General features: G+C 42.1%; 1 protein-coding gene across 3 annotated transcripts in view; it reads left to right on the top strand.

Moving 5' to 3' along the window:
• The window catches only part of LRRTM4 (leucine rich repeat transmembrane neuronal 4), a 482,836-nt gene that overhangs the window by 421,129 nt on the left and 35,310 nt on the right, over positions 1-26,397 (top strand). The gene's annotated exons all lie outside the window — the stretch shown is intronic.

The raw sequence follows: 26,397 nt of genomic DNA, 5'->3' as shown, positions 1-26,397 counted from the left end.
GCTTGGCACCTACATTATATACTTTTAGACGCCAGGTGAAGACCTTTTTATTCTCCCAGCATTTGAACAGTCTATAAATAAATTTTAACTTGGTGTTTTAAATTTGTAATTTTGCATTGCTGCTGTTTTTATCTGGTTGTGCTTTTATATTGTATTTTATATTATGGTTTTATACAACAAACTGTTGTTTTATACTTTGAATGTTTTTAATTTTTGTGAACCGCCCAGAGAACTCTGGCTATTGGGCGGTATAGAAATGTAATAAATAAATAACTAAATAAATAAACAAACAATTGGAAGGGAGTGGAAGGCTGCCACCAGGCCCTGCCCATCACACTTCAGACCCTATGAAGGCCATTCCCTCCAATGTCCATGCATTGATCGCTGAGATCCTGGAAGAGAAGCTGATGCATTTTCAGACACATAGCTATCTAGGCAATTGGGAAGCCTCAGTCACCCAAAGGACATTGAAGCCTAGCTTGTACAACAGGACAGGCGTAAGTTTTCTTTGTATGTCCATGCTGAATGTGCAGCTGTCAGGGGTTGATGCAAAGACAGAACAATTACAAATCTGCAAGGGTCAGTATCAAAGGCAAGGTCTGAAGGTAGTCCAAAGTCCAAACATAGGGAGGTCCAGAGAAGAGCTAGGATTAGTGCTGTGCTGAAATTTTCAATTATTCAATTTCTGGTATTTCATGGGGGGTGGGGGTGTTGAGCGGGAAATGAAAACTCTTGCGAAAGAGGCTGGGAGAGATGAGGATTTTGGAGAATTTTCTCCTTGGGGAGTGTGATAGGGTTCCTGCATACCTTTTTAAGTGTAGGAAGTCAACTCGCTGAGCTGGGAGTGGGAGGTACTGCTCTGCAGTGGTTCCGCTCTTATTTGGCGGGTCGGTTACAGAAGGTGGTGCTTGGGGAACATTACTCGGCCCTGTGGACTCTCAAGTATGGGGTCCCGCAGGGGTCGGTTTTGTCCCCCATGTTGTTTAACATTTACATGAAGCCGCTGGGTGCGGTCATCCAGAGCTTTGGAGTGTGCTGTCATCAGTATGCTGACGACACGCAGCTCTATTTCTCCTTTTCATCTTCAGCAGGAGAGGCTGTGGATGTGTTGAATCGGTGCCTGGCTGCGACAATGGACTGGATGAGGGCTAATAAACTGAGACTCAATCCAGACAAGACTGAGATGCTGTTAGTAGGTGATTCTGCTGACAGGATGGGGGGAGTGTTCTACCGGTTTTGGATGGGATTGCACTCACCCTGAAGGAGCAGGTTCGTAGCTTGGGGGTTCTTTTAGACCCATCATTGTCACTTGAGGCTCAGGTGACCTCAGTGGCACGGAGTGCCTTCCGGTTGGTGGCCCAGCTACGCCCCTATCTAGACAGGGATAACCTGGCTTCAGTTGTCCATGCTCTGGTAACCTCCAAGTTAGATTACTGCAATGTGCTCTACGTAGGGCTGCCTTTGAAGACGGTTCGGAAGCTGCAGCTCGTGCAAAATGCAGCGGCCAGATTGATTTTGGGAACCAGAAGGTTTGACCATATAACACCTGCTCTGGTCCGCTTGCACTGGCTGCCTGTATGTTTCCGAGCCCAATTCAAGGTGCTGGTTTTGACCTATAAAGCCTTACACGGCTTGGGACCACAATACCTGACGGAACGCCTCTCCTGACATGAATATACCCGGTCACTACGTTCAACATCTAAGGTCCTCTTCTGTGTGCCTACTCCGAGAGAGGCTTGGAGTGTGGCAACGAGGGATAGGGCCTTTTCGGTGGTGGCCCCCAGACTGTGGAATGATCTCCCTGATGAGGCTCGCCTGGCACCAATGCTGCTATCTTTCCGGCACCAGGTTAAGACTTTCCTCTTTGCCCAGGCATATGGCGGCACATCCTAATTACCCACATGTTTAGTTTTTAATCAGTTTTTAATGCTTTATGTGTGTATGTTCTGTGTTTTAGAGCTTTAAATTTTGTATACTTGTTTTTACCTCAATTTTAGAATTTCTGTAAACCGCCCAGAGAGCCCTGGCTATGGGAGCGGTATATAAGTATAATAAATAAATATAAATAAGTTTTGAGGGGTCTCTTTCTTTCTTTTTCTTTTTCAACGCCCCTCCAGAACTTGCAGGAGGCCTGGAGTTCTTCTTGAATGCCTGTTAGCGATGATGAGGTCACATGGTCTCCAATAGGCATTCATGAAAAACTGCCAGATTCCTCCAAGTATTCTTTTTACAAAAAAGAAGAAAGAGGAGGAGGAGGAGGAGGAGGAGGAAAGAAGATCCCTCAGCAACTGGCTACACTTTTAAAAGGTGTGTGCTAGTGCTGTCCAACTCCCCAAGGAGAAAATTCTCCAAAATTCTCCCCCTCCCTGCAAAAGAGGCAGAAAAAACAATGCCTCTTCCACAGGGAGAGAAAAAGTTTCCGAAAAAAGAGGGCATGGTTCAGCACAGCACTAACTAAGACATCATGGGGACCGCAAGGCAGGCATATGCAAACTGGTGCACATACATTATTCCAGTATTGTGAGCCTTCAAAGCCCCACCCAGAGCACAGCAGCAGACCATGGGTATCACTTGATGGATGTTACTCATGAGAGTCTTAGTTACAAGTATCCCTTTATTCATGAAGGGTTCTTATTCTATAGGCAGGCACTCCCACTTCTTGTGGCCAATGAAGCCTTCCCCTAGGGATACATAAGAATTTTGTTCCTGTTTGCAACCCCCAAACATGAGCAGGAATGAATTTTTTGGGAATATTTTTTGCAATTTCCCAAACTTCTGCTGGTATTCAGAATTGTGCAATTGCATAATTGGAAACTTTCACACTTGTGCAAGTGCGCACTTTTACCCAAAATCTGCATTTTCAGGCTTTAGCCTATGGTGGGGGGAAGGAGTGCACATTTTGGGTGTGCATGTTCAAAAACGTACATTTTTCTTGATCAATACATAGACCTGCTCCTAGAATCGACACATACAGTGCCAACATCTGCAAGGAGGAAGCCTTGCCCTTTGTGTGTTTGCTCCCTCACTCCACACTTTCAGGCTGTATGTATGGACATTAGGGGCAGGACTACATAATGGGCATCACATTGGGAGAAGGGCCACTCGGTGTGGTGAGTTTTCAGTCTCTCTCAATTGTAGTGAAATTAGTTTGCCTTCCCTCAAAAACACATTTAAGTACTATAGTTCCATAAGAGGTCTGCAAATTATTATTATTATTATTATTATTATTATTATTATTATTATTATTATTATTTATTTATATAGCACCATCAATGTACATGGTGCTGTACAGAGTAAAACAGTAAATCTCTAACAATGCAATCCTAGGCAAGTCTACTCAGAAATAAGTCCTATTGGACTTACCCCACACAAGATTCTATAAATCCCAGAGTCTTTGGAGGAGGATGGTAAAAAAAATAATATCTGTGTAGAGTAAATGAGCCTAATAGTTGCTGGAGATGAATATTGGAATTCATTATTTCCCTTTGCACTTGTACACTTCCTTTGCGGAAGGATGCTGTTGTTAACAGGACACTTGACAAGATGGTCTACTGATAAAGATGCAGTAAGGCAGGCTGTTTGGTAAGTGGATTATAGAAAGATTCAACTCAGTACTGGATGAGATCAGCATCTTTCTTTGGCAAACCTGAATTGCATCGAACAAAATCCTTTCTTTAAACACAGTGTAAGCTCTGCAGGTTTTAGCTGCTAGCTCTTCTTATTGTGATTCCATTTATAACTGGTGACAGAGGTTTTCACAAGTGTTACATGCTATGGAATTACACTATAAAAAAAAATAGTAGCTTCCAACCTTTTATTGAATTGCTTCACATTGAGCTGAAATAATTTAAGTAAGGGTACCAAGACTTCCAAGTGAGATGTAGTGATCCAATATCCCAAATGTGATAGCATGCATCATAGGTTTGTATAAAGTCATGATGCAATTTTATTTTTTGATCCCTTTGCTAATAATCCTTAACATGGAATTCAGCTTTTTCACAGCTACTGCAGACTTTGTCAACATCTTCATTGGGCTACCCACCACAACGTAACCTATATGTGAATTTTGTTTGTTTTGTTTTCCCCCAACATGCATCACATGATGCTTACATGGAACTGAATTTGCCATTTTGCTGCCATTTCACTCCATTTGGAGAGATATTTCAGGAGCTCCTTACAATCACTTTTGTTTTTACCACCCTAAATATTTTTGTGTCATCTGCAAACCTGGCCACCTTGTTACTCACTTTTAATGCAGGTCATGTATGAACAAGCTAAAATGTACCAGTCCCAATTAGGGATGTATGAGAATTCCATTTTGGGGTTAAAAAAGTTTACTGATTTTTTCTAATTCGGCCCTGGCAAGTTTGGTTATGTTTTCCCCACTGGCATCAACTCGATCTGTAGTGAGTTAAGCCAATTCACGGATTCTGTTTTCTGCTATTTGTGTTAAATGGTGGCAATTTGTGCAAATTGGATTTGGGAGGAGGGCCTTTAGAATCATAGAATAGCAGAGTTGGAAGGGGCCTACAAGGCCATTGAGTCCAACCCCCTGCTCAATGCAGGAATCCACCCTAAAGCATCCCTGACAGATGGTTGTCCAGCTGCCTCTTAAATTTGTGCAAATGGATTTGTGATGTTAGATAAATAGATGTACATGATCACAAGTCCACCTGTCCACCCTTTAGCCCTGTAGAGGCGCTTTCCCCTATTGTAAATATCCTTGTCAATTTCCTCTTCTCCACATCCTTCATTTAGCCAGCAGAACCGTATTCCATAGTTGTCAAACAATCTGTCATTTCCCTCCCCCTCCCCTTCTCTCAGGAACTGCAAAGTGGAGGATGAAATTGACAAGTACTTTCATACATAAAATGGTATGGTTTGAGTTTATTGATGTGTTCTATTTTTAATGAGCTGTTTAGCCAGCAAACTAGTTGGATTTAAGTGTCTGTTTCCATTAAAATAAAATCAACCAAATATTAATTCACATCCCATATCACAAAAAAAGCACTCTAAACATACATGGACAGCAAACGAATGAGCAATATTTGCTAGTAAATACACTTATATCAGCCTCGTGTGGCGCAGAGTGGTAAGTAGCAGTTACTGCAGCTGAAACGCTCCCCACGGCCTGAGTTCGATCCCAGCAGAAGCTGGTTCTCAGGCAGCCGGCCTAGGTCGACTCAGCCTTCCATCCTTCTGAGCACCCAGCTAGCTGGGGGAAAGGGAACCATGACTGGGGAAGGCAATGGCAAACCACCCCGCTACAAAGACTGCCAAGAAAACGTCAGCGAAAGCAGGCGTCCCTCAGGGAGTCAGCAATGACTCAAGTGCTTGCACTAGAGGTTCCTCTCCTATCGTACACTTATATCAAGTCAGGCTGATAAAGAAAAATATTTAGCTTGAAATGAGTTTATTTTTATTTATTTATTTACAATATTTATATACCATTCCCCATTATTTGGAGTGGTGTACAAGATAAAATACAATAAAAACAGAATGAAACACTTTAAAATAGATTTTAAAAGAAGCAAAATGTAAAGTGACAGGTGGCTGCTCATTAAGGAAAGGCTTCCTGGAACAATGACTTTTTCAGGAGGCTCCGAAAGGAATACAAAGTTGGCTTCCATCTCCCACTAAGCAGAGGTGCATTATTTATACTTGATCACCTACCCATTTAATTTTAGGTCATTACTAAAACTGACCTATATTACAGGGTTGTTGTAAGGATTACACAAGATAATTTATTTGAAGTGCTCTGAACACTTGAATTTGCTGAGTAAATTCTAAATGATAAAAATTATAGGTTGAATCCAGTGGGGTCCTCACTGCCTGGCCGGTTCCTTTCTGCCCTGCCAATTCCCTTCCACAAACGATGGGTCTTATAAATCTTTTTGCACAAATAGGACCCACCATTTATGCAAGGGAGATTTAGCAGTTCATGTGGAATGTTTTTAGAAATGAGGAGAAATGCCCCAAACAAGCAGAAAGTCCTGAAAAACAAGCAGACACCTGCCTCTTCCCAGAAACAAGTGTTTCTGCTCATTTCAGGTTGTCCCAGAACTGCTCAGCGAGTGTTGCATAAGCAGTGGGGCTGTTTGCAGAATGTAATTGGTGGGTTGGAAGAAAACTGGTTGGGGTGTAAGTATCCTGTTGGATTCTGCCCTATCTTATCATGTACTGAATAGAAAACAGGCATCAAATCCATTCTGCTGCGGGCATGAATGGGATTCACATCTAATGCCTTGTACGTTATCCCACTTCTATAAACCAATCTTCAGGAAATGTTTCCTTTAATTTGGCTCTATGATAAAAAAACAAAACAAAACAAAAAAATAATAAAAGCAACAACACAACTAAAAAAGCAAAACAAAAACTGACAGAGTGAATTCAACATTAAGGAAAGTCAAATTCTGTGCCTAAACAAAATCATGTAAATAAGCTTTTTATTTTAAACATTCATGCCTTGCAGTGATTTATTCAATATGCATGTTTTGCTCTTAATCTAATGCTTGAGACTTTGCAGAATGTAGAATGTGTTTTGGGAAGGAACTGTTTGGGGAAACTATGGCCATAGCTAGACCTAAGGTTTATCCCTGTATCATCCAGGGGTCAAACCTGTTCATCTAGGTGACACACAGGGGATCCAGTGCTCAGGCAGGGGCGAACCCTGGATGATCCCAGGATAAACCTTAGGTCTAGCTGTGGCCTATGTGTTAAATGTTGCCAATAGAAAATAAAGAAAACGAAACAGAGCTGGTGTCCAGGGCACAGGGACAAGTAGCCATGCTGAATATCTAAATTCCGACTCCTAAATTTTGGGACATGTTGCATACCCTGGTTGCATGATTTCAAGTGTACCTTCCCAATAATGAGGGCAAGTTTGCTTTAATTTAACACAAGTGAAGGGTTGTTGTTGTAGTCTTTGTCGTCTCCCTCCCCGGGGAGATGGAGGATTCTCTTCCAGCTCCTAGATAGCATTCCACCCAATCATGGAAGATGAAGACTATTGATCTTTCTTATTCAAAGAGGATTATAGATAGGGCCAGATAAACCACCTGCCCCATGCACTGCTCACCCACCATTTCTTTGACCTTGTTTGTTGTGATTGGCAAGCCACCAGACGGTCTGCTCAGCTCTTCCCATAAATCATCATATGCATAAAATGGTGGCCATAAATAGCACCATTTGCACAAAATTACATAAACAGTCAAGCCAGCATTCTTACATTTGCAAAATGGCGGCTTGTGGACAAGGGCGGCAATCCACTGACTGGCAATTGGGGGACTGAGCTTGCAAAAAATTACAAAACTCCGGCCCCAAACGGACTCCTGTGACATCCCTATTTCTAGTTTTTCCTGCCCTACTGGGAGATGCCAGGGATTGAACCTGGAACCTGCTGCATTAAAAGCATGTGCTCTACCACCAATCTGCGACCCCCACTAGGTTCCATGACTTCTGGCACATTAGGGTGAGCGTCGGTCAGTGTTATAGGAGTTTACAGTCCATTATGCCTGAGTGGTGGGAAATTCCAGATCAACTTTCGCTGGACCAATATACAAGATACAGATTGAGAAGGGATTACAGTGATGCAGTAGCTATTAGTGAAATGGTCAGTTCCAAAGGAACACAGCTGCAGATCTCCAGAAATCAGCCAATTGCATTAAAGGAACACATAGTTCAAATTGTTTGTTCTGACTTAGGGCATAGCTAGATGGGGTGATATCCCGAGGATCGCTCCGGGATCATCCCTGCGTGTTCACAAGACACACATGGGATCCTGGGAGAAGGGAGGGATGATCCTTCCCTTTCCCTGGGATATTGCCCTACACTTTTTTCATGGTTTTTCCAGAGTCTCGGGATGATCCCAAGACCGTGGAACATATGGGTGGGCGTTGCGTTTTGTCCCAGCTCCTCACAAGTAACCACGGGGGGCTGGGAGCCGGGCATGGGGCACAGAGCTCCTGAGGGTTGGGATGGGGGAGTGGGGAAATTTATTTTTTTTTTTTAAAAAAAAACTTACTATTTTTCGCTCATGTGCTCCGTCTCCTTTAAAAAACAAAAACAAAATGGTGGGTGCAACGTCCTCTTCCTCCAAGGACATTGCGTGCCGCATGTAGACAAGGGGCAGATCTGGCGATAACCATATTGTGAGATCCTCCCTTCACCATAGCACTAGATCCAGTAGGTCTAGCCATGGCCTAAGTCATGCTTGGAGTAGATTGCTTGTAATCAATAGGACCTAGGTTAGGCATGACTAATTTATCCCATTGATCTCAGGGGTGGACTCTACCCATGTCTAAGCCTGCACCTGACACAATGACTGCCTCTGTCCCTTTCTCCAGGATTCTCCATAAAGGTGGGCTAATCATGTGGCATTACACTGTGTGCACATGTACACACGCATCCATTCCTTTACAGTTGGCCCTCCCAGCCTGACAATGGCATGTGGCCAGTAAACCACTCAGTAAAATTTTCCATCTGTCCATCTTTCCATAGTTTGTACAATATACATTGTATAATTGAATGTCAAAGAAGTTTATGTGGCATTTAGACTACTCTAACAAACGCTAGAATGGAAAATTGGTTTGAATAGATGGTCTGCACACGACGTGAGCCGGTTCCTCAATCCCCTTGTGTGGTATGCCTTGCGTCCACTTCTGGTATTTATTATTCTGCTGTATTGTAAATTTTCTGTCTAGCACTTTATGAAGCTCAAGCTACTACATTTATCACAAAAGACACATAAATTATTGCTATTTTATTGTGACTTGAGAAAACAGGCTATGGCTGTAATGCTAGGTGGGTGTTTATTGTTGCTACTTTTTTTTTTTTTTTTAGGCATTTAGGAAAGCATGTGTGCATGGAGAAAATAGAAAATCATTAGAAGATAAAGAGCCAGTGCATTCAAGGTTGATATTAGAAGTTTGGCCAAAAAGGCAAGGTGTTTTTGTTATATCTGCAAATAGCAAAGGAAAGAACAATGACTTTTACAGGTGGGATTTATTTGTTCATTTATTTCATTTCTGAAATCCCCTTCCACCTGTTAGGTGCCTAAGATGATTTACAAGGTATTGGATTGGATCCAGATTTAGTCATATTTGGAGTAGACCCATTGAAATTAATGGAACTTAAGTTTGGCATGAATAACATAAGTATGACTAGGATCCAACCCATTATCTATCTATAATCTCTCTCTCTCTCTGGCCTTAGCTAGACCTAAGGATTATCCCAGGCAAATGGAGGGGTCGTCCCTGCCTGCTCCTGCAATCCCCTGTGTGGCATTTGGATGTACAGGGATGATTCCGGGACGATCCCGGGATGATCCCAGGATACGGGCCTGGTCTAGCCATGCCTCCGCCCCCTCTCCCTCTCCTCTATCTTTCTGTCTGTCTAATCTGTCTACATTTGCATTCTGCCATCCCAAGGCTCAACAGAGCTTCCAGCAATATAAATGATTCCAATAATAACAAAACACTAAAGTATATATTGTATAAATTATATGAAGTATATACAACCCAGCCAACCTTTAAGATCCTCAGATGAGAGCTTACTGCTTATTTTGTAAACCATCATGGGCCTTCTAAGTAATGGCACCCATCCTCTGGAATAACCTCCAGTAGCAGAAAAAAAAGGGACACACCCCATGTACAGTTTTCAAAACATTTTAATAGGGTTATATTCTCTTGGTGAAGATCTCCTCTCTGTCTCTTAATTGATTCTCATGATGCTGTTCTACTTGATTGTTTCCTATTGCTGTTTATAAGTAGCATTATAGTTTCTGTTTATTTATCTCTTTTTTTTGTAGCTGTAATTGCATATTAATTGAATATTTTAAGACTGATTTGTAATAGTTTGCCATGTAAAGTGCTGAGAGATTTTGTTATATCAAGCAATGTACAAGCATTATTAATAAATAAATAAATAAATAAAACCGTAGAATAGAATAGTCAAGTTGTAAGGAGTCTTGATACAATCATATGGGCAAACAGGACATATTTGCTTTTCTGCAGTGTTTTATCAATGCATGCAATATAGAGTTGGGAGGGAAATGCATAAAAGAAATAAAATAAAACTGTTTAAAATTCAGATTTATTTTATTTTATTTTTAAAGAGGGAGCTAGCAATGGGGAAGTCCTAAAGCCTTGCTTCAAATTCAGAATCAAGAACAAGTAAAATTTAGAACTCCAGAATATGTGGAACATTTGGGTGAAGAGAATGTTGGAATCATTCCTAGTCACTAAATATGCTGACGGAGTGAGTCAGAGGCCTTGAAAATGTACCAAGAATATACTCTGATAACATATTGACACTTCAGATTTTGATTTTGCTTCGCTGGTATTTCCCTGTTGATGGACTTTTATTTTAAACCTGGGAATGAATCTAGAGCATAAAGGTTTTATTACTGTTGTAATAGGTTCAATGCCGCCACCACCCCTAATTTAATCTGAGGGTTCTAGTAGTTTAAAGCTTCATGCAAGCAGGGAACTTTTCTCTTATAGGTAAATAAGCTATGAATGACCTGTTATGAATACACAGAGCAATGCAGTCAAGCAATCAAAGTCTTATGAGAAGTAACCACACGATTTACCTTAACCTCTTCCACCTAGATGTCACTGGAACAGAAGAGAACCAGATTTACAAGGAAGAAGTTGCTGTGTCATTGACTGTACTAACATGCGTACAAAACACCAAAATTGTATTTATTTATTTTTTAAATCAGCAGCAACATCGGCAAAAGGAACAAAACAACGAGGGAGCAAATATTAGCGGAATGGGGGTGGGGAAGAGGCAGTAGCATTGGCAGTCATCTGAACACAACTGTTTTGACAAGATGCCCAGACATCAACAGGGATGTTATTGTAGAATAGGATATGTGTAGGACATTGTAGAATTTGTGTGTGTGGGGGGGGGATAAAGTGGAAATGGCCAACTGAAGTGACCAAGCAGCTTGAGGCACTCCCACATAAGGAAAGGTTACAATGGACATGTCTACACCTCCCGGTGATCTGGGAGGGAGGTGGAAGGATCTTGCGACATGCTGATCGCGAGATCCTCCCCCTGCATTCATATGCAACGGGTGACATCCAGGGAGGAAGGAGGACGTAACACTCACCTTTTAATAATAATAATAATAATAATAATAATAATAATAATAATAATAATGGAGATGGAGCACACCTGCACTCCAGAGAAAAAGTAAGTAAGTAAAGAAAAAAAAACTGACTCCACTTCCCACCCCACCCCCGATGGCCCTGGACTCTTCCTGTCTCGACTCCTTCCCTCAGATGACCCTTGCTACTTGTGGGGAAGAGGGAAGAAGCTGGGACAGCTGGCCACACCACCCACGGTCCTCAGGATCGTCCCGGGACCACGGGAAAAAACAAGAAAAAAGGGTATAGTATCTATTGTGATATCCCGGGGAAATGGAGGGATCCTCCCTCCCTGTGTGTCGACATGACCCACAGGGGATCCCAGGATGATCCCCGGGATATCGCCCGGTGTAGACATGCCGAACGTCTGCGATTGTTTAGCTAGAGATGGATTGATTCACCTCTGTCCACATGGCATGCCGCTAGCTGGAGCCCTGCTCAACCCTGCTTGCTGCATACAATGAGCCTCTGGGCAGTCCCACTCCCTCACCAAGTGGCCATTTTGTGTTAAAGTGGCAGCTTGGGCTATTTTGTAAAAGGCCCTATTGTGCAAATGGTGGTTGAAAAGGGGCCATTGATGCCAAATTCCTGGTGTAAAGGGTCTGTTTATTTTGTGGCTCAGTGGAGGAGCAGGGCTCGCCATGCAAGTGCCTAGTGAGACATGTGCAGCAGTTTGCAGACTGCAGTCGGGGTGGGGGAACCAGTGATAAATCACCAAGCATTGAGCCCTGAATGGATGCCTTATGTTTAGCTTAGAGAATAGGCAAGTTGAAGGAGATAGGATAGAGGTGTACAAAATTATACATGGTTTGAAGACATTTAGGGAGGTATCTCTCCCCCCCCCCCCTCATGATACTAGAACCCAAAGTCCTCTTCTGAAACTGATTTGTGGGAGATTCAGGACAAATGAAAGGAAGCACTTCTCCACACAGCACAGAGTTAAACTATGGAATTTTCTTACACAAGATGTAGCAATGGCCACTATTTTGGATGGCTTTAAAAAGGGATTAGACAAATTAATGCAGGACAGGGCTATCAATAGCTTCTAGTCCTGATGGGTATTATGTTACTGTCAGTATCAGAAGCAATATGCCTTCATACACCAGTTGCTGGGGAACATGGTTTGGAGGGTGCTGTTGTACTCATATCCTGCTTGTGGGATCCCTTGGGCAGCTGGTTTGCCACTGTGTAAACAGAATGCTGGACCGGATGTTCTGAGCTAGATCAGACCATCTGGACCAGATGGTCTGATCTAGCATGGTTCTTCCTATGTTCTTGTTGGTTATTTCCAATATATTCTTTATTTACAAATGTACAAGTGGAGCATGTGGAAGAAAAGAGGGACAACTTTAAGGCAGCAGACCTTATTTCCCATTTTCCTCCTCTGCTTATTCCAACTACAAACTGTCAGAAATCTTTACACATACACACACACACACACGGGAAGTCATAGGAATCTAAAACAGATTCAAATGACTTCAGATTGCTATGAAGTTGACTAGCAGAGTCTACAATGGACTGGAATTTTCTTAATAGCAGAAAACATTTCTGATTTTTTTTGGGGGGGGCGATCTAATCTCATAAAAGTCAATTGAAAATATGCCAATATAAATACCAATAAAACAATAACAACATTTTATAAATACCCGTAGTCCCCCCCCCCCCCGGGTTTAGAAAAATATTGCATATCAGCAAAATCATGGCGGGCATTTTTGTGTTATTTCCCCAAAGTGTGTCGGTGGGTTCTGATTCTGTCATTGAACAGAAAACAGAAAGGAATGTGCCTGACAATTTGCATAGCACATACAAAATAGATTAAACAAATTCTGTACACGGCCCAGAATAATCAAAAAAGAGTGTTGACATCACCCTACAGTAGGAGTAGATTACCTTCCAGTAGCTTAGGTGGTTCTCTACTTCTCAGATGTTTCCAACTATCAGATGTTTCCAACTACCTCCTAACAGTTTTGATCTCCCACTGATGAAATATCAACCCTTCATCATGATCTGGAGTATTGACCAACAGTCTGCCTAAGAAAGGAATAGTTCGCCAGCAGATGTAAGAATGTGGTGCTATTTCTCGAAGTCTCTGATACTATACCTATGGTTGTAATAAGATACATTTGCTTCTTATTCTCAAGAGGTTCTGTGAGGATAAATAGAAGGCAAAGTGAAGAGTGTTTGATTCCTGAATCATAATCAAAGTCTTGTTTCCTCTGATGAACACACACATCCAATCCCTTTGAAAACTTTGTCTCTGAACTTCACATCAGTTATTTTGATTTTGTTTAATTCACTTTCATAGCTGAAATTTAAACAGATGCAGGTTGTCCATGGTCAACCAAGCAGCCGTTACACAAACAAGTTACATAAACTCAGAAATCCACTGGAGATTGGGCACATTGAAGAGCCCATGAGGTCACAACTGGCCAAGAATGTCTTGCAAATTCATGAATTCTGCATCATATAGATAGATAGGTAGCTTGTGCCACAATGATGTATACCAAATAGTAAGTCTCCAGTCTTACAGGGTTCACTATAATCTTTGAAAGACAATTTTAATATGACTGATTTTAATTTAGGTTAACATCTGGAAAATGCAAAGCAATTTATTTCTAACAGCTATTTCCTTACTTAGATCTCAACAAACTCTCAAACAATTATTATATCCTGTCTAAAAACCTCTCTATTCTTCTGTGGATGGGAGCCATTAGACTATTTACACTTGTAATTTCACATACATGGTGTGATTTACAGCCACCATTTTACACAAATGATGATTGACATAAATAGCTGAGCCACCATTTTTACACAAAACGGCAGCTCATGGACAAATGGAGATCCTTGTATTTGCCTGACTTGGCACACACCAACTCAGGAAAGAGCAGAGATCCTGGACTGCCATGTGGGGGTTAAGCCAGTGAGAAATTCCAAAGCTCAAGGTCCAACAGGACATTCAAGCTCCCATGACATCTCTACTTTAGCCCAGTCACTGTTTCTCGCTCTAACCTATCTCACAGAGTTGTTGTGGTGAGAAAATGGAGGGGAGGAAGATCATATAAGGGAGGGAAGAATGTCCATGGGAGAGAAGGTTGGCTTCCTCTCTGCTGTCCTTCTGCCATAGGCAAAGACATTTTTTGCAAGCACGACTTTGGCATGTAAGTGGGTCCATGGGGCTGGGGGGTGTTTTTCTTGTAGTGTTTTATTATGTTTTTAACATATTTGGTTTTTTATTGTTTAAATTATTTTTTATGTATCTATGGCTGTAAGTTGCCATGAGAGCTATTTTCGTGATAGAAATGCTGGGTACAAATCAAATCAAATCATCAATAAAAAGTGACAAATGAATAATAAATAACATAAATAATCTATCAAGCACCAATGGGTTGGAAATGCTCATCCATTAAATGCTTGGGGTGCTAAACTGCACAATTGTACATGTGTACTCGGAAGATCTACTTCTGAGTTCAACAGAGCTGACATCCATATCTGGGTATAGTACTGCAACCAAAAATTCCTTGTCCTGGCACAGAATGTTCAATGAGGTTAGCACTATAAAATTGTCTCTGTGGTAGGTATTCCAAAACGTCTTGGCTTCTGCCTGATCCTCTGAAGGCAGAGGCACTTAGAGCAAATCCTCAGAGGAGGATTTCAGTGTGTGGGGATGATCATCTGGAAACTAGTAGCTTTTCAGTGCCATTTAGAGCAGGCGTGGATATTTGTGAGGAATCGGGAGGGGGTACATTGGACTGAGCTACAGTTTCTCATAAGTCTTCAAAAACAGCTACATGTAGAATGGTATTGAAGTAATATAATCTGGAGCTGAATGATAACACATATCATTCAACCAATATAGGGATGGGTGAATTTGACAATCTCCATATCTATCAGTTTCTCATTTTTCCAATCTTAAATTTGGTTTCTCATAAACTTTAATTATTTTTCCAGTCCTAAATTCAGATCATCCTGAACTTTGAGGGAAAAAGTTTACATGCATTAAGAGAACTTTTGCATGCATTTTTGTATTAAAAAAATCTCTTAATATACATTAAGAGAATTTGGGTTCACAATTGTAATAACATACTGATTTTTGCAAGCAGTTTTCCTAATCTAATTCAATCACAAAAGTTTCATTAATATATGCATTTTAGGGCACCTCTGTCTAATGTAAAAATGTTCGTATGGATTACTTGGATAACTCCATTGTGGAATTTTTTAAAAAGTATGAATTTCTAAGGGTAAATGCATTTCAGCACTCATGTTAGTTCGGAAGTGTGGAATTGTGAACTTTTGCATTACAATACGAATTTCTCTCTAATCTATGCAACCAAGAAACTGACATTTCAGTTTTATTATTTGCATCTTGAGCAGTTTCACAGCGTAAGAAAGGCACACCCCCCCCCAAAGAAACGAACATATGAAAATATCACCCAGAAATATTTCATAGCATAGCTTGTTTTAGTTAAAGGAGAACAATGGTAGTGGGAATGTACATATTTACAAAAGCCATCACATAAAACAGAACAAAGTATCAGTCAAATCCATGAAATTATAAATAACACTTGAATCCTCGAATGAGGTCTATAAATATAATCCCTCAATGTTAGGAAATAATTTTAAATTAGATTGGAGATGCAATCCTAAACACACTTACAAGGGAATATGCTTAATGAACACAGTGATATTTACTTCTGAGTAAACATTCATAAAATTGCACTGTAAGGTACACACACACACAGATCTAGAAGATAAACCTATAGTGTGGTATTGTTTTCTTAGCTCCAAAGATGGGTTCTTTTTTAATGTGCAATAGGGCTCTAATCTGTTTTATTCTTTAGGGAGAAATGAAGGAATATGTTAGAAGAAGCAGAATAACTAACTTCCTTCAAATCAAGTCATGGCTAGAACTGATTCATTTCAAATAAAAAAAGTGTTTGTTTGTTTGTTTGTGTTTTTCTTAGAATCCAGAGAAGAAATAGAATGGGCAACAGGAACACAGCAATTTCTGAGAGGCTAAACACTCTATACAGAAATTGAAACTTTCTTGGAAAATTATGTTCAACAGTGCCACCAAGTGGCACCTGTAATAGCGATATATTGTGTTGTGTTGGTTTGACTGTGATACAGAGGGAAGAATCCCAAGGCTCCTTATGTGAAATGATTGTGTAAAAAATGTAATGGACTCTTGAAAGCTTTTAAAGGTATCGCACCTGTCCTTTAGTGTGGACAGTAGCTGACAATGGAGAAAACGATTCACTTCGGATTATCTTGTTAATGAACCATCAGTGCCTGTGTTTGTGTGTGATGGTGGTGGTGGTGGGGTAATCAGAAAGCACATGTAGAATAGCACCAGACCTTAAGTCTATAAAGCTTTTAGTTGAGTGGTGGGGAATTTACTACAAAATCAATTGAATAAGATTATCTATTATTTTTTAGTGCTTCGCCGAAAAAATTGATCATGCCATATTCGGCATTTTGTGGGGGCAAAAATAAAACTCTGGCAAAAGATGCTGGGAAAAGTTTGAACTTTGGAGGATTTTCTCCTTGGGGAAGGAGACAGGGTTTCCACATACCTTTTAAAATGTAGGCAGTTGTTGAAGGGTCTGGCACCACCCCTGGCACTTGCAGGAACCCAGCAGTTCTTCCTGAATGTTTATTGGATAGGATGAGGTCACATGGTCTCCAACAGGCATTCAGGAAGAACTACCAGGCTCTTCCAAATGCTGGGGGAGGTTGTTGTTGTTGTTGTTATCATAGCAAAATAGAAAGAAGATCCCTCAACAACTGGCTACACTTTAAAAAGGTATGTGGAAAAGCTATCCCCCTCCAGAAGTAGAAAATTCTCTGAAATTCTTCCCTTCCTGTGAAAGAGGCAGGGGAAAAATGCCTCATTTGCAGGGGGAGAAAAAGTTCCCAAAAATAGGGGACATGATTCAGCACAGAATGAATTATTGTCTGCACTTCCTTTGAAGCTAGTAAAACTGAGGAGCCTATCAGGAAAAAAAAGGAGGCAACCCTAATTCAGCACATACGTTTTTGAATTTGCAGACCATTGGTTATATAGACATTTGAATACACAGACAAAAGTCTGAAACTCAGACCTTTAAGCACCCAAAACCTGGATGAATTATTTTGTCAGTTTTGGTTTCTCTTACATTTTTATTGATTTATTTTCAAGTTACTTTTGTCCCCAAAATAGAGAACATTGTGGATTTTGGTAAATTTCTATCAAATCTGAACTGAAATGAAATTCTCGCCCATCCCTACTTGTATCTTGCCTTTCTTTGATGATGGAACTCAGGGTTGTGTGTATAGGGTTCCTCAAGTGGTGCCTCATCTAGCCACTGGCCACACCTAGACTTGCTTGGCTTGAGCAAGATCGCTCCATCACGTGCAACAACCGGACTAGGACCGATATGGAATTGTTGAGTTTGGGTGTCTTGTTGCAGCATTTGATCTTGGATGACACCAATTACTTCATCAAGACAAAAGGGTCATTCAGTTCCACAGGCGAGTGGAATGTGAGGTTTCAGTTGGGACAATATTCTGTGCTTACGTTACTCTGAAAACACATTGCATAGGATCTGATTCTGCTTGTGTATTCGTTGGACACACCACTTGTGTAATGGGGTTTTGGTGCTTCTAAAAATAATCTGGAACAAGCGGAAATGATTGTTTTGGGAATGGGGCAGGTCAGCAGAGCTCCCAGAAGGGAGGTCCACTGACTTGTTCCAATCAAAAAATGAGTGTTTGCTAGCCCAGCATTGTCAGTACTTACGGGCAGCAATTCTCCAAGATTTCAGGTAGGAGGATTACCTGCCTTACCTGGAGATGGTGGGGATTGAGCCAGGGACTTTGTGTGTGAAAAGCATGTGCTCTATCACCCTGAACTCCTCCTTCCAGGCTCCATCTCCAGTCCCAGGGACTCCTGGCACACCCACCCACTTAATGAAAGGTCATGACCATAGCCACTGTAAAGAATCAATGACGACTTGTCCACCAGCTTTGTGTGCATGTATAATCTGAATAATTTGGCTTCTCAAATATCCATCTTCTTTTCCACTTTAGAAGGTTTACTGGACCTACACAATTCCTTTTGGCATCTCTGTGTCCACCATGACATCAAGTTCCTCCACAAACGAGGTTTCCACAGCTTCATTGAGCTCCCGTGCTCTGAAGGAGCATGATGCAGCAACTCTGTTGAAGCTATGCAGGTCTGCCTCTGGTGAGTGAGGTTGGAAGAGAAACTGACTAGGAAATCTATGCATGCCACCTTCCTTCATGAAGAAATTCAGGATATAAATGCCCCCCAAATGGAAGAACTAATGTTGTCTGTGTGGCTTGGGGTCATCTCATAGAAAGCTGTTGATGTCATGAGGACAATATGTGGTGCATAATTGGGGATGGTTGAGGATGTGTGGATAGTGCTCTTGTGAATGTTTCAGAAAGGCTGAGCTGTCTCAAAACATGGTGGTTCATGGCTTACAATTACCCTGTTCAGACAACACACTAAACCATGCTGCTTAGCCCACAAAATGGTTAATGGAATCCGTTAACCATTTTGTGGTTAAGCAGCATGGTTTAGTGTGTTGTCTGAACGGGGCCAATGACTCATACACAGGTGCATTTCAATATATGTCTTGCAATATAAACCCTTATATTTATTTATTTTTAGCTCTCCTCTCTATTATTTCCAATCCATTCATTCTGATGACCTGAAATATGGCAATCAAATCTTTATATCTTCACATGTAATGCAACCAGATATAGGTGCTTATACTGCTTGTGTGAGTTTATTGGTCAAGTAGAAGTTGTTGTTGTTAACCATTTAGTTACTGTACCATGAAATTACTCTAAATGCGATGCTAAAAACCATGTCCTGCCCAGTGGTGAAGGGAGGTAATTTTAGTTCCTGTACATAATGGTCTTACCTCCTACCTTTAAACAGTCATATACACTAATCTCTCTCTCTCTCTCTCTCTCTCTCTCTCTCTCTCTCTCTCTCTCTCTCTCTATCTATCTATCTAAAATGCTTAGGTATGTTTCTGTACAGGCTTCAGCTGATACAGGTTGCTAAGCCCCTCACCGGGCTTTCCAAGGTAATCCTACCCCCTTTCTGCATTTTTGCTCTCCCTCCCCCCATGAAGGGGGCAGCACCACGGTCTGGAGAATGAGCGAGGCACGGCTGGGGCCCTGCTGTGAGCCAAGGCCAAGGCCTTGGCCTAATCTCATGCGAGCTGGGTGGGTGGCCCAAGTCTAACAGGAACCCCAGGGAGAGGGTCCAGATCATGAGCAAGGCAAGGGCCCTTGGTGGCCAGGTGGGAGGCTGCTCGTCTGCTGCAAGCCCCGGCCCCGGCCTAATCTCATGCGAGCTGGGCAGCCGGCCCAAGGCTGACAGGAACCCTGGGGAGAAGGGGACACCTGCTCCCCCTCCCCCTGACCTCCCTGCCCCCCATGTCTGCCAGATGACACTGTATCTGTGGCCTCCAAGCAGCCCCCGCCCCCACGATGATATTTAATTAATAAACTTTAAGATACGCTACAACAGCATATGTTACGCCGGGTACAGCTAGTTCAGTTGAAATTCACTTGATTCATAGCACCATCATGACTGGAGGAATAAAATGGAGCTGGTTTCTGCTGTGTTGATGCCTTTGACACTTGTTGCTCCCTGGGTGCCTCACCTCACACCAGGCTGCAGGTCCCTGGATTTCAGCCCCGCGATCCAGTCCTAGCTTCCCCACTGGCCCTGCCCATGAGAGTCAGTAAGTCCATCTCTGTGATCTTGAGGAACTCCTCTGCCTTGGAGAGTTTCCATTCCATTCTGGCCATCATGCATTGTGCCACTCAGACTTTCATTCATAGCGTCCCTTTTCTATGCTACTGTAAGAATCTGTTCTTATTTGCTGTGGTATGTGTGTAGGAGATGGAGTTGGCTATAATGTGCCTCATCTCCATATAAATGAGAACTCAAGACGAATGCGTTGTCCATCTGTATTTTGATGGGTGAGAGCAATTAACCTGCTTTAGAGCTGAACGTGCTCAATGTTCATCAGGAACAACATGTACCCCCCACTACTTTAGTGTAAACGCCAGGGAGATATATTCAGTGGTGAGCACAGTGAGGTGGCTAACAAAGTCAGTCTGAATTATTCCCCCTTGTCAAAATATGCAAAATGTTCATCAATCCACCCCCCATGCAGAGTTTGCTTGATTATTTGGGTATTGAAATGCATGGTAATCCTGTGAAACAATTTGGCCGCTAATTGGAGCAGCCTATTATAGGTAATGTAGAAGGATATGCAGAAATAGCTTGTGCCCCACACACTCTGCTTTGTACAGAGCTCAAATCATTAAGATAAATTGGCTCTCTTAGATTTGCTATTAGTCTTCATGAACTCATTGCTATACCTATTTACTTGCCTTGCGTGTTTAAATGCCACCTTCTCTGATATATGGGAGAAAAGCTGGTGCTTTCTGTTTGTTCCTTCTGCTTTCCAGCACATTGGACAGGGAACAAATGTGTGTAAGAGGGAACCTTTTAAAGCCATATTTGCATTCTTTACAGCCTATGGAGGACTCATCTACAGTGGGAAATAAGACCAAGCCCTGGTAAATGCTCCTCCTCGATCCTCTCTTGAAAGTGGGAAATGTGCGACAGTATGGTCTCTGTACCCAACCTGGCCATCCCAAATTGAAGACATAAGTGATGTTCCAATAGTGTAGACACCTTTTACCTCCACAGACAGGCACAATTGCTCTGAAATCCTGCACCACCGCCATTTTCCAGAGAAAATGCAACATTGGTTCTACTTGTCTTGAGCTCTTTCTGGTTTCTCTGAATTTCTGTCCCGTTTTCGGTCTCTTCTCATTCATACCTCTCTTGCCAGGGATCTGATCAACCCCTTTGACTTGCTCTTGAACAGGAGCTTGGGGTAGAAGATCCACTCTAGAAATTTGGAAGGAACTTCTGTAGGAGAACATCTGCTTACTCAACCATGCTTTTTACACTGTATTTTGTATTTGTGCTTTTAAGCTGTTGGTTATTTTATTATGGTTTTAATTTTTGTGATCCGCCCAGAGAGCTTCGGCTATTGAGCTGTATAAAAATGTAATAAATAAATAAATAAATGTTAGAGTGACCATCTTCCACACAGTGCTGGGCTTTCTAAAATATCTTTAGAAGCTTGACAACATGTAGGTGCAGGTCTTTCCTTGCCATGCACCACCACCATTTCATCACTTCTAAAACATGGAAGAAAGGAAGGAAGCCCCATTTTCAGCACAAAGTGATTGCAGGGGGAATTGGCTTTTGCTCACTCCTTTCCAGAGGCATGCAAGACCCACTGTGTGGATGTATGCAGCATTCTGATGTCAGTCAGGGCTGGGCAGAGGGGGGGGGATGTGGGGCCAGTTGGCATGGGCCTATGATTTTGAGGGGGGCTACTCTGAGGGCCCTGGTAGAGGCAAAGGGGGACCCTTTGGTAAAGATTTGTTACGAAGTAGCTCAAACATTGAACTTGAGATTGGGCAATATTTTCCCAAATGTCCTCATCTGTCCTTGCCAGCAACAGTGGCCTCTAATGAGAGGAGCTTCAGTGTTCTAAAACGAATCAAGTCATACTTTCCGTCCGCAATGGTGCAAGAATGTTTGAATGGATTAGCAGTTTTGAACATTAACATTGACAAGGCCAAGTGGCTTGATTTTTCTGTTGTTGTTGTTGTTGATGATGATGATAATGAATTTGCCCAATGAAAAGCACGTAAAGCATTTCTGAATGTGAAGAAGTGATGTCTTATATACATCTTGAATAAAAGTGCTCGCCATTACCTTTTTTTATATAAATCGTTCTAGTTCATATGTATTTAGAACTGATTAAAAAATACTTAATCAGCAGTTTGAAATGGGGCCTACATTTCCCATCTGGCCTGGGCCTATTACCAGCTTTGCCCGGCCCTGATGTCAGTGGAAGGAATGTGATTTCTGCACATTATTTAAACCAGACCCACCTTTCCTCTGGTGCATTTACTATTTTGCCTGCAGCATCCCACCCCAATATGGGATAAAATTCAGTGCAGGTGAAGTTGTTTCCTAACTTCCTAGGAATAGGATATCTTTTCTAAAGAGCCATCTTGCATGTGGTTGCTTGGTAGGACTCCATCCCAACAGGAGAAGGTGGTGTGAGCCAGACACATAGGGAGTGAGTTATCGAAGAGCAGCTAGGTTCCCAGGGGATTCCCAGGACCTGCCTCCTAGGGACTTGGGCCAGGGAAATGAACCCCCCTACACACACACACACACACACACACACACACTTTGAGGCCTGGCACTTAGAATCATGGGTTGAAACTCACGAAGAAGGTACCTCTTGACATCTAAAGGTGTGTCCTCAGCTGATTCTTATTTCCTAACTTTAGCAGACCCACAGATTTTTCACCATTCCAGATCTCCTGTTGTGAATTCAATGTAGTTGTGATCCTAGTTTACCCAACCTTCTGTGCCTCACCTGGGTATGGTCACAAGAAAAAGAAAGGATGAAAGAACCAAAGAAAGAGAATGAATCCTTTTTTGATGCACAAGATTGTTCTGGCTCCCTCCCTCTCTCAAAGAGAGCAAGTTTGAAGAATATTAGAGTAGTTTGAGACTGTTCACATCATGGCTGACTGGTTTTGAGTTCGGTCAAGCATGCTGTCTCTTGTTGACGTGAGCTGCAGACATTTTCCCCACAAGAGTTCTTTGTGCTTTCCACATGCAATTCACAGGGCAGGTTTATTCCCCTGCAGGGTACTTTCTGCCTAGTCCTATTCACACTTAAAATCTATCACAGGCAGCATACAAAAACAGCAATATCTGGAACCTGCTTTGCATATAAAACAATTAACATTCATTATATCAAACTTAAGGCTGAGGTTTATTTGTTTTGTTTTGGGGTTTTGTTTGTTTGTTTGTTTTTGTTTAATTCTCATCACATTTAATGTCCTGGCATGTACATACTGCTTCAAAAATGTATATATCAATGCTACTGCCCTCATATTCACTGACTACTTACCCTACATCAGATTTCAGGGATCGGTGACCCATTCAAAGTCCCCATCATCTGAAAATTACTTTTCAGTATAAGAAAATATCACACTACACAAGTATTATTTCTTTCCCCCCCAAAAGGAAATATTGGATATTAGGAGCAGGAGAATGTCCAGAAGCCATATTTCAGACAATGTAAAATAACAACTTATTACTTCAAGCAGACCTAAGCAAAATGTTGGGGGTCATGTAATTGGTCATATATACTAGGGCTGTGCATGGACACCCCCCCCCCCCGGATCTGCTTCGTGGCCCGATCTGGAACTTCTGGATCGGGCCCAAACCACTTCGGGTCGATCCAACCCTCCCCACTCCATTCCACGGAGCGAGATCCAGAGGGGAGGATCGAGATTTTGCCCCCCTTCCCTACTTACTTGCCTCCGCAGCAGACAGTGGAGGCAGGTAAGTGGGGAAGGGGGGACAAAACGGGGGCCGAATAAGCCCCCTCCCCCTTACCTGGTTTTGCCGCCATCACCGCACGGACTTCATTGGCAGCGGAGCCAGGTAAGCCCCCCCCCACTTACCTGCCTCCATCACAGTCCTGTGCCGGCTTCAACTGTAGCCTGGGCCTCAGTTGAAGCCTGCGACGGACCGCAACGTACACAGGTAAGCCCCCTCCCACTTACTTGGCTTTGCCGCCATCACTGCATGGACTGCGCCACCTGCATTCGGAGCTCCAGATGGAGGTGAACCACTTCACCTCCATCCGCAGCTCCCCCGACCCGATTTGGATCTGCCTTTGGTGGAGGCAAATCGGGCTGCTCCGCTCCCGCTTCTATGACCTGAAACGGAGCGGAGCACAGCCCTAATATATACCCCATTTCAGTGATAGTCCATAAGGTGCAGTGGTGCAACCATTCTGGCTAGATGATCTCTAGTTGGAAAGACTACATAATCAACAAAAATACCTCATTAAAAAGATGGTACCAAAGCAGCTGCTGAGGGGCACAACATCACTGAGCCCTTCAAAGTCTGGTGGTCTTTCAGAGAACATTAAAATCCCACCCACTCCTTGTGCGCCAACAATGTTTACCCATGAGCTTATAATTTATCCTTAGTTTTAAAACATACCACAACACTGGAAAACTGTTAATTGATTTGCAGAAGGGGAGGGAAGATATATGATAACAAATAAGATTGTGTTATGCAAGGAATGGGATCTTTTCCTAAAACATGACAGGATGTGATTACCACAGCATACAATTCTCTTATTACAATCTGTGCAGCACATTATCTTAAACAACTTTAGTTGGAATTAAGAAAGAAACACTGATTTCAGTGGGAAAACCCCCGATATTAAGGATACATAGAATTGCAGCATTGGCCATCAAGGAAACATTGAAGGGGTGGATTGGGCCCCCAAGCTGGCCACATTTGACCCATGTGCCTGAGATTTCCAACTCCAGCTCTGTGTGGAGAAGGGACTTATTATTATTATTATTATTATTATTATTATTATTATTATTATTATTATTAGTTTGCCTGATCGTTACTATCTTTCCTTCATTCTTTCCCTTTTTCGTGTCGTAACACAGCACGCACGCTTGAAATATCTTTTGGCTCAAATATTGCAAAGCTGTAAATGTTTTCCTGACCAATTCTTTTTTCTTTCTTTTCCCTCCTTTTCTGTTTTCCAATTTCCTTCAGGATCTCGCATATGCCTTTCTTGATGATTTCTGTGCATATTGCAAAGACTTGCCCAGAGGAATGAAAAAAGTCATTTGTTTTCCAGAGAGTATTAAAAACCGGGTTTGGGGGTGGGGTGGTGGTGGCAGATGATGGTTGTGAAATATCTTTTGCCTGAAATGCTGGGCAAGCTTGCATTAATTTTCTGCTTGCCTAATCTCTGATATCCAAAGCATCTATGGAACATGATTAAGGCAAGCAGAAAAGTTTGTCATTCATTTTCTCATATCGGCCGTGGTGTATGTATTCTGTCCCACACTGCCTGTTATAGCAATCTGCTTAAGGATAGCAGAAAAATCGCAAACTCTGGCAATAGACCTTTAGGGGTTCAAAACGCTTTCTGTAAAAGAACACTGTGCATTTTGCCTTAAGGTTTCTGATAGCAGTTCACAGCCTTCTACATGGTGTTTCGTTACTATATCAATGTGCTCATTAAAGACTCATTGCATTTTGCTCCAGCTCTGAAATGTGTTCTGCATTCAAGAACCACCTTGGCCTTTTGCAAGTGACATGGCCATGATGTACAAATGCTCAACCGGAGGCCAGCAAGAGTTCTCTATGGCATAATGATGTGTGGCTGGAGAACATCTGGAGGAGGGAGCAGGTGGCTATGTTATTCCAGAAGGTTGTCCTAAGATCTTGCAAAGAGTAGCTTAGAGAAGCAGGCAGTGAAAACCCAGATAAACTGTCAGAAGTTCAACAGGAGGAGCTTCCGGAACCAGAGGAAGACTGTATACAAGAACTGGACAAAGTTGTGAGTGTCTTTGGCCAAGGTGGAGGTTGAGAGAATTTGGCCTGGGGTAAAAGAAGTCATTTATGAAGCTGGTAATAGAAACAGTGGCCTGGTTCAGACAACGTGCTAAACCATCCTGCTTAACCACAAAATGGTTAATGGAATGTATTAAGGTCAATGCATTCTGTTAACCATTTTGTGGTTAAGCAGCATGGTATAGTGTGTTGTCTGAACCAGGCCAGTGTCTCTTGAGTTGTTAGGAAGTGTCAGCAAGCATACTTTTGAAACCCTCAATGTAAATACTAGTAATTCCTTAATACAAAATATCCCTATAATATATCAACTTGTTTAATAGTTTAGCTTGTTTTTACTGTTGGGGCCATTTACACAATGTTACATGCCATGAATGTAATGTTTCATAAATGGTCGCTTTACAGCTGCCATTTATGCAGCCTGACTTTCCTGGAATCCCTTGCACTGTGGTGTAAGAATGGTGGTTCACTTAGGAGAACAGTTGGCCCTGTGGCTTCATCAGAAGCTTGTGTGCAGAAGCCCACACTGCACCGTGTTCAGGAACAGGCACTGGCGGCGGCTTGGCAAATGCCCAACTAAATGAGTCCATTCATCCCTAGAATATTCTGGTGTTTTCCCCCTTGGTCCATTCCCCATTGAGAGGGTCAAGGTTCTGACACACACAGCTTTGGCTGTAACCACTATATCAGACATTAGATTAATTGTTT

This window comes from Elgaria multicarinata, chromosome 12 (assembly GCF_023053635.1).
Source record: "Elgaria multicarinata webbii isolate HBS135686 ecotype San Diego chromosome 12, rElgMul1.1.pri, whole genome shotgun sequence".
Classification (NCBI taxonomy): Eukaryota; Metazoa; Chordata; class Lepidosauria; order Squamata; family Anguidae; genus Elgaria; species Elgaria multicarinata.
The sequence above is the reverse complement of the archived record's forward strand: the minus strand, read 5'-3'. Positions and strand labels throughout refer to the sequence as shown.